This window comes from Lycium barbarum, chromosome 2 (genome assembly GCF_019175385.1).
Source record: "Lycium barbarum isolate Lr01 chromosome 2, ASM1917538v2, whole genome shotgun sequence".
Classification (NCBI taxonomy): Eukaryota; Viridiplantae; Streptophyta; class Magnoliopsida; order Solanales; family Solanaceae; genus Lycium; species Lycium barbarum.
The window spans coordinates 153,120,943-153,135,420 of record NC_083338.1 but is presented as its reverse complement, the minus strand read 5'-3'; positions in this window follow the sequence as shown (position 1 = coordinate 153,135,420).

Sequence of the window (14,478 nt, the reverse complement as noted above, 5' to 3'; positions counted from 1 at the left end):
TATTTTTTTTTTTTGCTTTCTGTCACCATGTGCGACACGACATACGATTCGCATGTATGACATGCGAATCGCATGTTATGACACCAGAAAACATTTTTTCGCAGCTTTTACTGGTTTTGGGGGCTGTCCGGATATCTGATATGCTCAAAATAACTCCAAAAATTCTGAAACTTTGCAGATTAGTCAAAAACCATAAACTAAACTATTCTAAAAAATAAAATTTCAAAAACGATTTAAAATTTTTAAAACGATGGGTTACCTCCCACCAAGCGCTTGATTTAACGTCGCGGCACGACGGTTACCTTTACCACTTTTCCTTCCATTTGGAAGATATGAATTTGCGCCCCAACTTTGAATCAAGATTCCAGTGATGTTCGTGAGGCGGTGGTAGGAAAGGAAAGAGGCCAACTCTAGGGTGTCGCATTTTGTACTTCTTGGCCCGTAAGTGAGGCATGTCATTTTGTCTTCTTGGCATAACAAACTTCAAAATGAAAACGCTTTGATCTTCATCTCCAAAATTCTCCATAGGCTCGGTTAGTTCAACTTCCATTTCACTAACCAAGCATAATGTTGAAAAATGGTTGGAATGAGGTCCAACGCGCTCAAATTCAAAATTTGCATGAGTTTTGACATCCTCACCCAAAAATGAACTAGAGTCTTCAAAAACCATTTCATGAACTTTTTTATGCAACTCTAGTATCATTTCTTCAATCTTGGCATCATTCACTATTTTTGGGTTGGTAGGTTGGCAATTCGCCATTAGCTCATCAAAATCAATCTTGACCTCTTCTTCATTGGAAACCAACTCAAAATTATAATCCATGGCCCTTTGATATTGAGCATTACATGCCTCAATCTTTGCATTCAATTCGGCCTCCAATTTTTGGATAGTAACTTCAAGTATCTCCACTTCTTGACTTTGCTCAACATGTATTTTTATAAATTCTTCCATCATCCATGAAATGCCTTCACGGTGATTTCCATAGGCTTCAAGTTGTTGAGCTTGATTCATTAGCCAATCTTGGCTCAAAATTTCCATTTTGTCAAGATTTTCTTCATTGTGAGAGTCGTCCAACTCTTGTAAAAATCCATCCATGGTGAGATATACCTTTTGGATAGTTTCATCATCTCCATGTTGAACTTCTTCCCCCAATTTGGTCAAGACTTGCCCATATTGTTCATTCCTTCCCATTATGCTTTTCAAAATTTTCTCAACTTCTTCTTTTTGAGAATTGGAGATTTCTTCTTCAAGATTATGCTCTTCTTCTTCTTCTTCTTCTTCTTCTTCTTCTTCTTCTTCTTCTTCAAGTTGAACCATTTCTTCAATTTCACAACTTTCGTCGTGGTCACAAGAATTTTCGGGTTCATCTTGTAAACTTGAAATCTCTTCTTCAACCATTTCATTTTGAGGAGTCGACACTTCCATGACAATTGAGGAATTGGCATCCTCAAATGAATCATTCATTCTTTTCATAGCTTCTCCATTTTCTAAAATGGATTGTTGGACGAGTTTTCGCTCTTCCTCCATTTTAGCTTCTCGATCTAAGTATGTTTGGAGCATTGCCATGATGCCTTCATATCCAGCACTTTATTCTTCATTTGCCATGTCATTGTCCCTGTCAAGCTCAAAAGCACAACTAGCATTTTCGTTAGAACAACTTGGGGGAGGGGAAGCGAAATAATTGGGACAATCACCCCAATGTCTGATGAGTCGTGAAATTACGCGATATTCGACGCTAATGCCTTAAGCTTTTGTGACTCCTTAAGCACTTTTGTTGTTACTTTTTGTGTTTTTATGTTGTTTTGTAGGAAAAGATGCCCGGAGAGCATAACGGAGCAAAACGGACCAAAATAGAGCAAAATAGAGCAAAACAAGCCAAGTAGCTGAAATGAGTGATCGGAAGAAACCAAGTGAAAAGAAAGTCAAAAAGAGGCCAAACTGGACCATTTTGCAAAACTGTCAAAACTGGACAGTTTTGCAAAAACGGGATAGATTTGCAAAACTGTCAAAACTGGACAGTTTTGCAAAAACGGGACAGATTTGCAAAACTGTCAAAAGTGGACAGTTTTGCAAAAACGGGCAGAATTGCAAAAACAGAAATATGGGGGCAGATTTTGACATTTTTTGGACTTGGAAAAATTGGGGGGAGCTACAAAAGATAGGCTAGGGCAAAACATTATCATCTTTGGTCATTTTGCAAGTTTTGGAGGCTAGGGTTTTCACCTACACCATTGGAGGAGAAGATTGGAGCACTTTAATGAGATAATTCTTAAACCTTTCTTCAATTCCTTGTTTTGTATTGAATATTTTAGTGTGTAGTATTTCATTTCTAGACTTGAATCTTGTTTATGAAAATATTCTTGATTAAAGTTTTGATTGAAACTCTTGTTTTGCTTATGTATTGAATGATTCTTATTTCTATTGAAGTGGGTCTTTGTTGATTTAATTAATCTCGTTCTTGAATGTTTCCAAAGGAATTAGCTAACCCTAGGACTCACCCATTTACTTAGATTGAGCTTGGAAAAGGAAATCTAGGTTGGGAAAGATTAATTAACAAGAATTTGGGTCATTAAACTCATCTAATAACTTGAGCTCGGAAGAGGATAGTTACTTGAGGTTAAATTGATTGTGCCTAATATCACACTCTAAGGCTTGGAAAAGCTTAGAGTGAAATTCATTGATTTGGTTGAAAGACTTTCAATGAGATTTTAGAAATCATTATCTATTGACATAAACCCGCTCTTAGTTGTAAAATTGTAAAATACATTGGATCGTTACTAGAGAGTAATTTCCCTTGTATCCATGCTTATGGCCATTGATCATTTTACTTGCTTTCTAGGTTAGTTTATATTTCCGCATTAGTCATAAATTTCTCAAAAAAACCAAAATACCATTTATCGTTTGGCTTTAGCTTAGTTGGTGAAAGTTCCTTACTTTCTTAATCGCCTAGCATATTGTTCCCTGTGGGATCGACCCCGACTCATAGTTGGGTAAATATATTGCATACGACCGTGTACACTTTCTCTTTGAGGAGTGTATTTTGGACGTTACCAAAAATCGCGCCGTTGCCGGCGAACAATTTGGCGTATTTGAGTTAGTTTGGGATTTAAGCTAATTTGCTTTGGTTCAAACTTTCATTGCTTTATTTTATCTGGAAAAAAAAAACTGACCAGTTTTTGCAAAACCGACCAGTTCTGAAAAACTGTCCAGTTTTTGCTTCTGCAGAAACTGTCCAGTTCTGAAAAACTGTCCAGTTTTTGCTTCTGCAGAAACTGTCCAGTTCTAAAAAAAAAAAAAAAAAAAAAAACATGACATCTTGGAATGAAAATGGGTTTGATGGTTGCAATCCATATTTTGATGACCCATGTCCATATTGTAAAGGACCCCACTTTTGGCAAGATTGTGAATATGCTCCCGGGAGAGAGATGTGTGCACCGTCTCAATCCTATGATGAGAGTGTTTGTAATATATGTGGTGGTCAAGGTGGACATTGGGGTGATTGTCCCAATTATTTTGCTTCCCCTCTCCAAGTTGTTCTAACGAAAATGCTAGTTGTGCTTTTGAGTTTGACAGGGACAACAACATGACAAATGAAGGACAAAGTGCCGGATATGAAGACATCATGGCAATGCTCCAAACATACTTAGATCGAGAAGCTAAAATGGAGGAAGAGCGAAAGTTCCTCCAACAATCCATTTTAGAAAATGGAGAAGCCATGAAAAGAATGAATGATTCATTTGAGGATGTCAGTTCCTCAATTGTCATGGAAGTGTCGACTCCTCAAAATGAAATAGTTGAAGAAGAGATTTCAAGTTTACAAGATGAACTCGAAAATTCTTGTGACCACGATGAAAGTTGTGAAATTGAAGAAATGGTTCAACTTGAAGAAGAAGAGCATAATCTTGAAGAAGAAATCTCCAATTCTCAAAAAAAAGAAGTTGAGGAAATTTTGAAAAGCATAATGGGGAGGAATGAACAATATGGGCAAGTCTTGACCAAATTGTGGGAAGAAGTTCAACATGGAGATGATGAAACTGTCCAAAAGGTATATCTCACCATGGATGGATTTTTACAGGAGTTGGACGACTCTCACAATGAAGAAAATCTTGACAAAATGGAAATTTTGAGCCAAGATTGGCTAATGAACCAAGCTCAACAACTTGAAGCCTATGGAAATCACCGTGAAGGCATTTCATGGATGATGGAAGAATTTCTAAAAATACATGTTGAGCAAAGTCAAGAAGTGGAGCTGCTTGAAATTACTATCCAAAAATTGGAGGCCGAATTGAATGCAAAGATTGAGGCATGTGATGCTCAATATCAAAGGGCCATGGATTGTAGTTTTGAGTTAGTTTCCAATGAAGAAGAGGTCAAGATTGATTTTCATGAGCTCATGATAAATTGCCAACCGACCAATCCAAAAATAATGCAAGATGCCAATATTGAAGAAATGATACTAGAGTTGCATAAAAAAGTTCATGAAATGGTTTTTGAAGACTCTAGTTCATTTTTTGGTGAGGATGTCAAAACTCATGCAAATTTGAAATTTGAGCGCGCTGGACCACATTCTAACCATTTTTCAACATTGTGCTTGGTTGATGATATGGAAGTTGAACTAACCGAGCCAATGGAGAATTTTGGAGATGAAGAAGAAAGCGTTTTCATTTTAAAGTTTGCTATGCCAAGAAGACAAAATGGCATGCCTCACTTAAGGGCCAAGAAGTGAAAAATGCGATACCCGAAAGTTGGCCTCGTTTTTCTGCCACCGCCCCATGAGCGAATGGAAGGAAAAATGGTAAAGGTAATCGTCGTGCCGCGACGTTAAATCAAGCGCTTGGTGGGAGGTAACCCATCGTTTTAAAAGTTTTTAATCGTTTTTGAAATTTTATTTTTTAGAATAGTTTAGTTTATGGTTTTTGACTAATCTGCAAAGTTTCAGAATTTTTGGAGTTATTTTGAGCATATCGAATACCCGGACAGCCCCCAAAACCAGTAAAAGCTGCAAAAAAATATTTTCTGGTGTCACAACATGCGATTCGCATGTCATACATGCGAATTTCATGTTGCGTCGCATGTGGTGACAGACACTAAAAAAAAAAAAAAAAAAAAAAAACTTTTTTTTCTAGTGACATCACATGCGAATCGTATGTGGGATCGCATGTCATGCCAGTAAAAAAAAAAATTCTTCCTTTTCTATTTTTATGTTTTGTTTCGATTATGTGCAGCGAGGACACTGCAATGTTTATAGTTGGGGGTAGCACGTGGTAGCGCATTATATTTTGAAATTTGTTCAAAATTTCTGAAAATTTTGTTCTTTTGACATGTTGTGGATTAGTCACTCTTATTATTTTATTTTCTTTCTTAACTTCTTTCATTAGTCATGTAAGTTTAGGTGTAGGTTCTCGTTTGAGGAAAAATGTGAAAACTCTTGGCTTGTTTGGTACTAATAGAATTAGTCTCTTGCATGTGAAATTGAAATGTGAATACCTCTCCAAATTGTTGTGAAAGTTAAAAGCAAGGTGCATAGGAAAGAATGATCTTTGTGACAACTTTTTGGCTCATTTTGTGACTCTTTACCTAATAGTGTGTTGACTTTGGATTATGAGATATTGCGCTAGTTGTTCTTGCTTGGGAAGTGAAATTGATCCATCTTGACTAGTTCATATGCCATGTGTGTGAGTGTTTGTTGAATAATTCTTGTGTTTACTTTTATCATCTAGAACTTGCCCGGTTAGTCGTTCATTGCTAATTTTGATTATGTTGGTTGGAGAGATGACCTTGGGATATCTTTGTGATTTTTGAAAAAACCTCTTTAGCCTTTCTAGCCTACCATTGCATAAATAATATCACTAGTAACCTCATTTGAGCTTATGACCTTTTCTTTGATTGCCCCATTACAAGCCTTTACCCTGTTCGATGAAAAGTCTCTCTTTTGAACCTTTCCCTCCTTGAACATGAAATTGTGAATTTGAGGCCAAAAGCCTAAGTTGGGGGTGTTAGTGTTGCTTGAGAGTGGTGAAGGTTGGTGTTGTGAAAAAATCAAAAGAAAAGAAGAAAATTTGAAAATACAAAAAGGTTGCAAACTTTTTGTGCAAAAAAATGTATCTTTAAAAAAAAAAAAAAAAAAATTGCAGGTGGCATCACCTGCGACTCGCATTTCAGACATGCGATTCACATGTGGGGTCACAGGTCGTGCCAGTGTGTAAAAAAAAAAAAAAAAATTCTCTGTTTTGTTTTGATTATGTGCAGTGAGGACACTGCAATATTTATAGTTGGGGGTGGAACGTGCTAGCACATTATATTTTGAAACTTTATAAAGGAAGTGTGAATAATTGGGGAAACTGGTATGCAAAGGAAGGAGTGATATTTCGAAATGAAGAGGAAAGTGGACATAAAGTATGTGTAGTGTTCAAGGAGGGCGTAGTCACTTGTATCCCAAATACTTATCCTACCCTTCCCTAAGCCTACATTACAAGCTTAAAAATCGCCTATGTGATCTCCAACCGAATGTTCTTGAGTTAGTGATAAACGAAAATAAGGGCAAGCTTATGGTGTGATATTTGTTAGCACTAGAACTTCTTTGTTGAGTGTGAGCGACTTTTGTGTATTTGTCCCTTGTGTCGTTGCTGTGAATATTGTGATTTTTTGACTTTCTTTCTTGTGAGGGCATATGGATTACGATAGAGTGGTGATGTTCCAAAATTCCAAGTTGAGTCAATTGAGCATATCTAGCAAACTAGTGGTTTTGAGTCACTTATTGAGACTTGAGTGTTGTTGCTTGATTATTTTAAATCTCTAATGCATTCTTGAAATTGTATTTTGAAACGAGGGAGTTATTTCGTTGAAGCTTCACATGCTTGTAGCCTAATTATTGGTACCAACCAAAGTCATGTTTTTGTGCTTAAAATGGATCCTCATTGGGATTTTTGTTTTAGTTTGCTTGAGGACAAGCAAAGACTTTAAGTTGGGGGTGTTGATGAGTCGTGAAATTACGCGATATTCGACGCTAATTCCTTAAGCTTTTATGACTCCTTAAGCACTTTTGTTGTTACTTTTTGTGTTTTTATGTTGTTTTGTAGGAAAAGATGCCCGGAGAGCATAACGGAGCAAAACGGACCAAAATAGAGCAAAATAGAGCAAAACAAGCCAAGTAGCTGAAATGAGTGATCGGAAGAAACCAAGTGAAAAGAAAGTCAAAAAGAGGCCAAACTGGACCATTTTGCAAAACTGTCAAAACTGGACAGTTTTGCAAAACCGGGACAGATTTGCAAAACTGTCAAAAGTGGACAGTTTTGCAAAAACGGGCAGAATTGCAAAAACAGAAATATGGGGGCAGATTTTGACATTTTTTGGACTTGGAAAAATTGGGGGGAGCTACAAAAGATAGGCTAGGGCAAAACATTATCATCTTTGGTCATTTTGCAAGTTTTGGAGGCTAGGATTTTCACCTACACCATTGGAGGAGAAGATTGGAGCACTTTAATGAGATAATTCTTAAACCTTTCTTCAATTCCTTGTTTTGTATTGAATATTTTAGTGTGTAGTATTTCATTTCTAGACTTGAATCTTGTTTATGAAAATATTCTTGATTAAAGTTTTGATTGAAACTCTTGTTTTGCTTATGTATTGAATGATTCTTATTGCTATTGAAGTGGGTCTTTGTTGATTTAATTAATCTCGCTCTTGAATGTTTCCAAAGGGATTAGCTAACCCTAGGACTCACCCATTTACTTAGATTGAGCTTGGAAAAGGAAATCTAGGTTGGGAAAGATTAATTAACAAGAATTTGGGTCATTAAACTCATCTAATAACTTGAGCTCGGAAGAGGATAGTTACTTGAGGTTAAATTGATTGTGCCTAATATCACACTCTAAGTCTTGGAAAAGCTTAGAGTGAAATTCATTGATTTGGTTGGAAGACTTTCAATGAGATTTTAGAAATCATTATCTATTGACATAAACCCGCTCTTAGTTGTAAAATTGTAAAATACATTGGATCGTTACTAGAGAGTAATTTCCCTTGTATCCATGCTTGTGGCCATTGATCATTTTACTTGCTTTCTAGGTTAGTTTATATTTCCGCATTAGTCATAAATTTCTCAAAAAAACCAAAATACCATTTATCGTTTGGCTTTAGCTTAGTTGGTGAAAGTTCCTTACTTTCTTAATCGCCTAGCATATTGTTCCCTGTGGGATCGACCCCGACTCATAGTTGGGTAAATATATTGCATACGACCGTGTACACTTTCTCTTTGAGGAGTGTATTTTGGACGTTACCAATGTCCACCTTGGCCACCACATATATTACAAATACTCTCATCATAGGATTGAGACGGTGCACACATCTCTCTCCCGGGAGCATATTCACAATCTTGCCAAAAGTGGGGTCCTTCACAATATGGACATGGGTCATCAAAATATGGATTGAAACCATCAAACCCATTTTCATTCCAAGATGCCATTTTTTTTTAATTTATTTTAGCAAAAGCAAAAACTGGACAGTTTAGCAGTTTTGCAAAAACTGATCAGTTTTTTTTTTTTAAGATAAAATAAAGCAATGAAAATTTGAACCAAAGCAAGTTAGCTTAAATCCCAAACTAACTCAAATACGCCAAATTGTTCCCCGGCAGCGGCGCCATTTTTGATAGCGTTCAAATACACTCCTCAAAGAGAAAGTGTACACGGTCGTATGCAATATATTTACCCAACTATGAGTCGGGGTCGATTCCATAGGGAACAATATGCTAGGCGATTAAGAAAGTAAGGAACTTTCACCAACTAAGCTAAAGCCAAACGATAGATAATATTTTGGGTTTTTGAGAAAATTATAACTAATGCGGAAATATAAACTAACCTAGAAAGCGAGTAAAATGATCAATGGCCACAAGCATGGATAATAGGAGATTACACTCAAGTAACGATCCAACGTATTTTACGATTTTACAACTAAGAGCGGGTTTGTGTTGATAGATAATGATATCTAAAATCTCATTGAAAGTCTTCCAACTAAATCAATGAATTTCACTCTAAGCTTTTCCAAGCCTTAGAGTGTGATATTAGGCACAATCAATTTAACCTCAAGTAACTATCCTCTTCCGAGCTCAAGTTATTAGATGAGTTTAATGACCCAAATTCTTGTTAATTAATCTTTCCCAACCTAGATTTCCTCTTCCGAGCTCAATCTAAGTAAATGGGTGAGTCCAAGGGTTAGCTAATCCCTTTGGAAACATTCAAGAACGAGATTAATTAAATCAACAAAGACCCACTTCAATAGCAATAAGAATCATTCAATACATAAGCATAACAAGAGTTTCAAACCAAACTTTAATCAAGAATACTTTCATAAATGAGATTCAAGTTATGGAAATAAATACTACACACTTAGATATACGATACAAAGCAAGGGATTGAAGAAATGAATTAAAGGTTTAAGAAATACTCAACCAAATCTTCAAATCTTTAACCCCAAAGTGTGGTGTAAGAACTAGTCTCCAAACTTGATGAAAAACTGCCAAAGATCATCTATTACAAACCCTAAAAGAGTATTTATATTATTCCAAAAACGGGAACAAAATCTGGACCAAAATACCCTCTTGCACAACATGCTATTAGCATGTTCAACATGCTATTCGCATGTTGTGCCAAAACCGTAGCATGTGGTGACAATTTCTCGGTCACCACATGCTGCACCACATGCTGTTCGCATGTTGCACATGCTGCACCATATGCTACTCGCATATGGTGCCATTTTCACTGACAGCAGATGCTGTTGACACCTAATTTTGTCCCGCCTCTCCTCCGAAATACCTATTTGCGCTTCTAATATTTTTGGAAAATAAGGAAAATATATATTATGTTTTATTATAATTATTAGCCTTTTATCAATACCGGCATTGCATTATTCTATTACAGTTACTAACTATCCTCATCATCATTTACCATTTATCACTTATTATTATTATTATTATTATTATTATTATTTATTACTATTATTATAATTCACAATTTTCTATCATTTCGACATTTTACCAGCTTACGCACACGCATCGCATTTATCTTTGCATAATTAAATAATAGTGTTTATTTACTGTGGATTTTCGAAATATTATTGCACGGCTATTACAACGCCATTTTTTATCTTAGCACTAATAATTGCATATTTTATATTAAATAATATTTTAACACAAGTTATTTAAATAGGTCTTTTATTTAAATGTAATAGCCCAATCAACTCACACTATTTTTGGACCAATTCACAAAACCAGTCCACACTTTAATTCACCTGGCATCATTTTAATTTACCAGCCTATACCCGTTTAATTTTGACCCGGATCCGACCCATTTTCATGAAAAATAAGGGAAACCCTAAAAGGTTTCCCCTCATTTCCCTTCATTCTCCTTCACGCCGCACACCCTATTCCCTTTCCTCCTTCTTCGCTCCTCTTCTCTGTCGCCCTCTCTTCAGTCCCCATCGCCACCCCATCACTCTCTCTCCCACGCATCCACTACACCCCTGACACCCCACTTCCCTCTGCTCCCTTCGTCTCCCATCTCCCCCACGTTACCTTCTGTCACTCCACTTCACCACGTTACTCCCACGCTTTCCTGTTCCCCACACCACTGTTGCCCCCACTTCGACGCTGTCCCCGTTTCCTCTTTCTTTCTTTAATACAAAGGTCAAAAGACCTATAAATGGTGGGAGGGTTGAATCGAAAAGGGGGGATTTTTTTGGGATCGTTAAGAACCCCCAAGAACGAAATCTTTGATTCATAAAATTTCCCCAAACACAATTCGTTTTTAACCGCAGAAACCCCCAAGAAATATTACTCATCGCCGTTTCGAAATCTGTGAAAAATAAGAGTTATTTCAATCCCTTTGGAATACCCGAAAATACAGTCTTTAATCGTTCAAATTCTCTTTTGATAACAGTTTCAATTTCCTCCATATTACCTCAAAAAAAAATACTAAATCCATTCTATTTTGCTCGTTCGAGTATAAGTACCGAGATTTCGGAGTTTGTGTTATTTCGAGTGTAGATCGGAGATTCGAGGCCTCACTTCGCTGCACTCGAAGAAGGTAAAAAAGCTTCCTTAGTTGAATTTATAGTGTCTTGGTATGCTTATGTATGTTGGCGATTGTTAATGTTGGATTAACTGTTAGTGTGGCATATTAGTGAGTTTAGTATTAGAAGTTTGTTTAATTTCATATAAGATTCTTAAGTGTCTGCATGTTGGTTGGTGATTATTATGGTCTAAATTAAGTTAGTTTAGCATTTGTTTATATTAGTAAGTCTGATTAATTACTAGCTTTTTATTAGATTTATGTTTGGTTGCTAAGTAGCAATATTTGTATTTGGTCATGTTTAATGGTCATTCATACCGACAAGACAGTTGAGTAGCGGCAGCTTGAGTCATTGGCATCTCTATGAAACCCCTTTACCGTTAGCTATTCCCCATATGGATATGATTCCCCGTTAGTTCAACTAATCATGAGCCTGTCTAGCGGAATATTAATACAAGTCATAGTTAAATGATTTCATGTTAATATAAGTCATATATGGTTAGCTTGTTGGTTTTAGAATGATGTTTGCTTTAGTCTAAGGTCAGTAAACTTCATATTTTTATCTTCCAGTTCTAGTATGTAGCTTGTTTCTATGCTTAATTTGTTGTTTAGCTCAACATATCGTTAGGATGTGTTCAAATGCTTATATGACGTAGTTTGTTATCTCATTTGTTTGTTTGTTGGCAGTTTACTTTCGTTCTGTTTTAATTTAGTTTAAGATATATTTGGTATGCCCTCGATTAAGGTTTAATTTGCTTTATACTTATAGCAGGCCTGCTAGGTTTAAATCTTGCTCTTGCTTAATCTTAATAGTTTTTCTTTTTAACCAGTTTTGGCTTCCTGTTTGGACATCCGAATGAATAATTTGAAGTGCGATTGATTGGACATTGCTGTTGCTTATAAGCTCATTTTTTCTAATTTAGATTAGGCAGTTGCTATTTGGTTAAGTGTATGTTAGTTAAACATTGGTCTGGTTTCTTTGCCACTTAGCTTGATCTTTGATTAGTCGTATTTACACCCTTATAATTAAGCAAGCATGTATGTATATGTGTGTGTATATGCTACTTGAGTATATGGAGGCGTTGTTTTCCTTTGTTTAAAATGGTTCCTCTGGAAATTGAAGCATTTTGGTGCCCTGTTACTCTGCTCGATATATATATCTTTGCCATCAGATAAGTTTCTGGCCGTATGTGTTCATCTTTAGTGTGGTTTAACTTCCAATTGGATAGTTGGTTATGTGTTAGTTCATTTGACTTGAGAAACTGTGCCAACGTAAGGATTAATTGATGACTAATATGTGGTATCATGTTAATGGATCAGCTTGAGTACAATAGTTGAAGTCAAATGTTTAAATCCCAGCATGATTTGTTAAAGTTTGTCAGCATGAATTAATTCAGCTTCGTGGTTGTTCTAGCTGTACTATTGGCAGTCGCAAAGCATGCCTTGTTTATGGCTTATACATCTATATTGAGCTCAGTTTAAGCCTTTGTGCTGTTAAGATTGTGTTCCGCATGTCGAATGTGTTATTTTCCTTTATGACTACACTGCCTACAAAGGTAGGTGTTTAGGGTCAGAATGATGTTTGTTCTCAAGTGTTGCATACATCGAGTATTTTAATCATCTTCCCTCTGCTGTTTTCCATCTGTTTAAATTTAGTATGAGTTAGTAGTTTAATTCTATTTTGTATAAGTTTCAATCTTACTCAAATTAATGGGTTAGTTTCTTTAGTTCTTCATCCTTTTAACAAAGAGTCATGTTTGGCATCTGTTGCTATTGATATTTGCTATATATATATATATATATATATATATATACGTTCAAATGATTGTCAAGTATTTAAATATCTTGCCTATGAGTTTAACTTAATATGAGTATGAGGAGGAGTTTATTATTTATGGATAATGATATGTTAAAATTTTGTGCTAAGCTTTCTCTATTCTTTTCTCAAGTCGTTTTCCCTTCTAGTTTTATATTTAAGCATTAGCGTTTTTGAAGTTTTATGTGGCAGTGATCCCTTTCTCCATTTTTTGCTTGAATATATGCTTTTGAGTCGAGGTGTCGAAAGTGGCTTAGAGATTTAATTTTCCTTGTCAAAGGCGGTCTATTTTCCCAGAATGATTCCGAAGGGCTAGCATACTATTTAGTTATTAATGCTATTCGTAGACTCGCTTTTATACAATGGCATTTTTCTAAGTTGGCCTCTTCGAAAAAATGTATGTGACTGATGTGTGTTCAAAGGGTTGATTTCAAATTGAATACTAAATTATCTAGACTAGGCCTACTTTATTTTCCTTTTGTTGTTTTGATACGTTTTGGGGCTGCTCTCACCCCTGTGACTGTTGTCGTTTTAATTGAGCTTGCACCTATTTGACTGCTTTGCTTGGTATTTGGGATTTACGGCCCATTTCTTCATATGTCATTTAGTTTTCGGTTGCCAGTTCTCTGTTTTTCGGGTCGAATGTTTCGTTTGCACATGAATATTTTGTCTTTAAATTTTCTACATATGATGATTGCGTACTAATTCTTATCTTTCTTTTATGCATGAACCTCGCATATGAGTCCGAGGGACTTGTCTTCCTCCGCAGTCGATGTTGGGCTAAAAGCCCAACGTAATCAGCCCCATCAGCCTTTTATCCGCAGCAAAACAAAAGGGAACGGAAATTCAGGGCCAAGGCCCAATAGCGTGAACAGTTTCTCAACAGTCCAAAAATGGGCTGCGCCACTGTTCACAGCAGCCCAAAAATGGGCTAAGCCCATCTCACTACATTCTTTACACATTCTGTTTTATGTTGTTGCATTTAACTTGTATTATGTGACTAACTTTTTATTTTGTTTTATTTTCTTAATTTAAGTGCACCTTAGCGAATTTAGTGGGTTAGCTTTAGTAGAATAGGTAGTAAATTTAAAGAGAGGAACCAATAATTAATTCCGTAAGTTTTATTTTCTTCTCTCCACATTAAATTATTCATAGAATAGATGATATTTGCTTCTAGAATAATTGATGGCATAAATTCATATTTTTGATTCTCAAAACACCGCTATTACATAAATGTAAACTCAAGCATATTTTCGCAAATAACTCTTCAAATTTGGAATCAATCACACATCATTTTAGCTAAGTGTAATTAATAAAACTAATGAAAAGAAGGGAAATTTATGTCCCTTTTTAAAAAAAAAAAAAAAAAAAAAATTAAGTCTAAGCATTTCTATATCACCATATTGATACAATATAAGTTTATTTAAATTCACATTAGCTATTTTGTATTTTTCGTTTATATTCTTAAATCGCGAAAAAAGAATTATTAATATCTCGCCATTTAGTTATTTCAAATATTTATTAAAACATTGCACAAAATTCGTGTTTTCTTCTATTCATATATTCAGTGCCAAATCTTATTTTTCAAAAGCATTATTGCT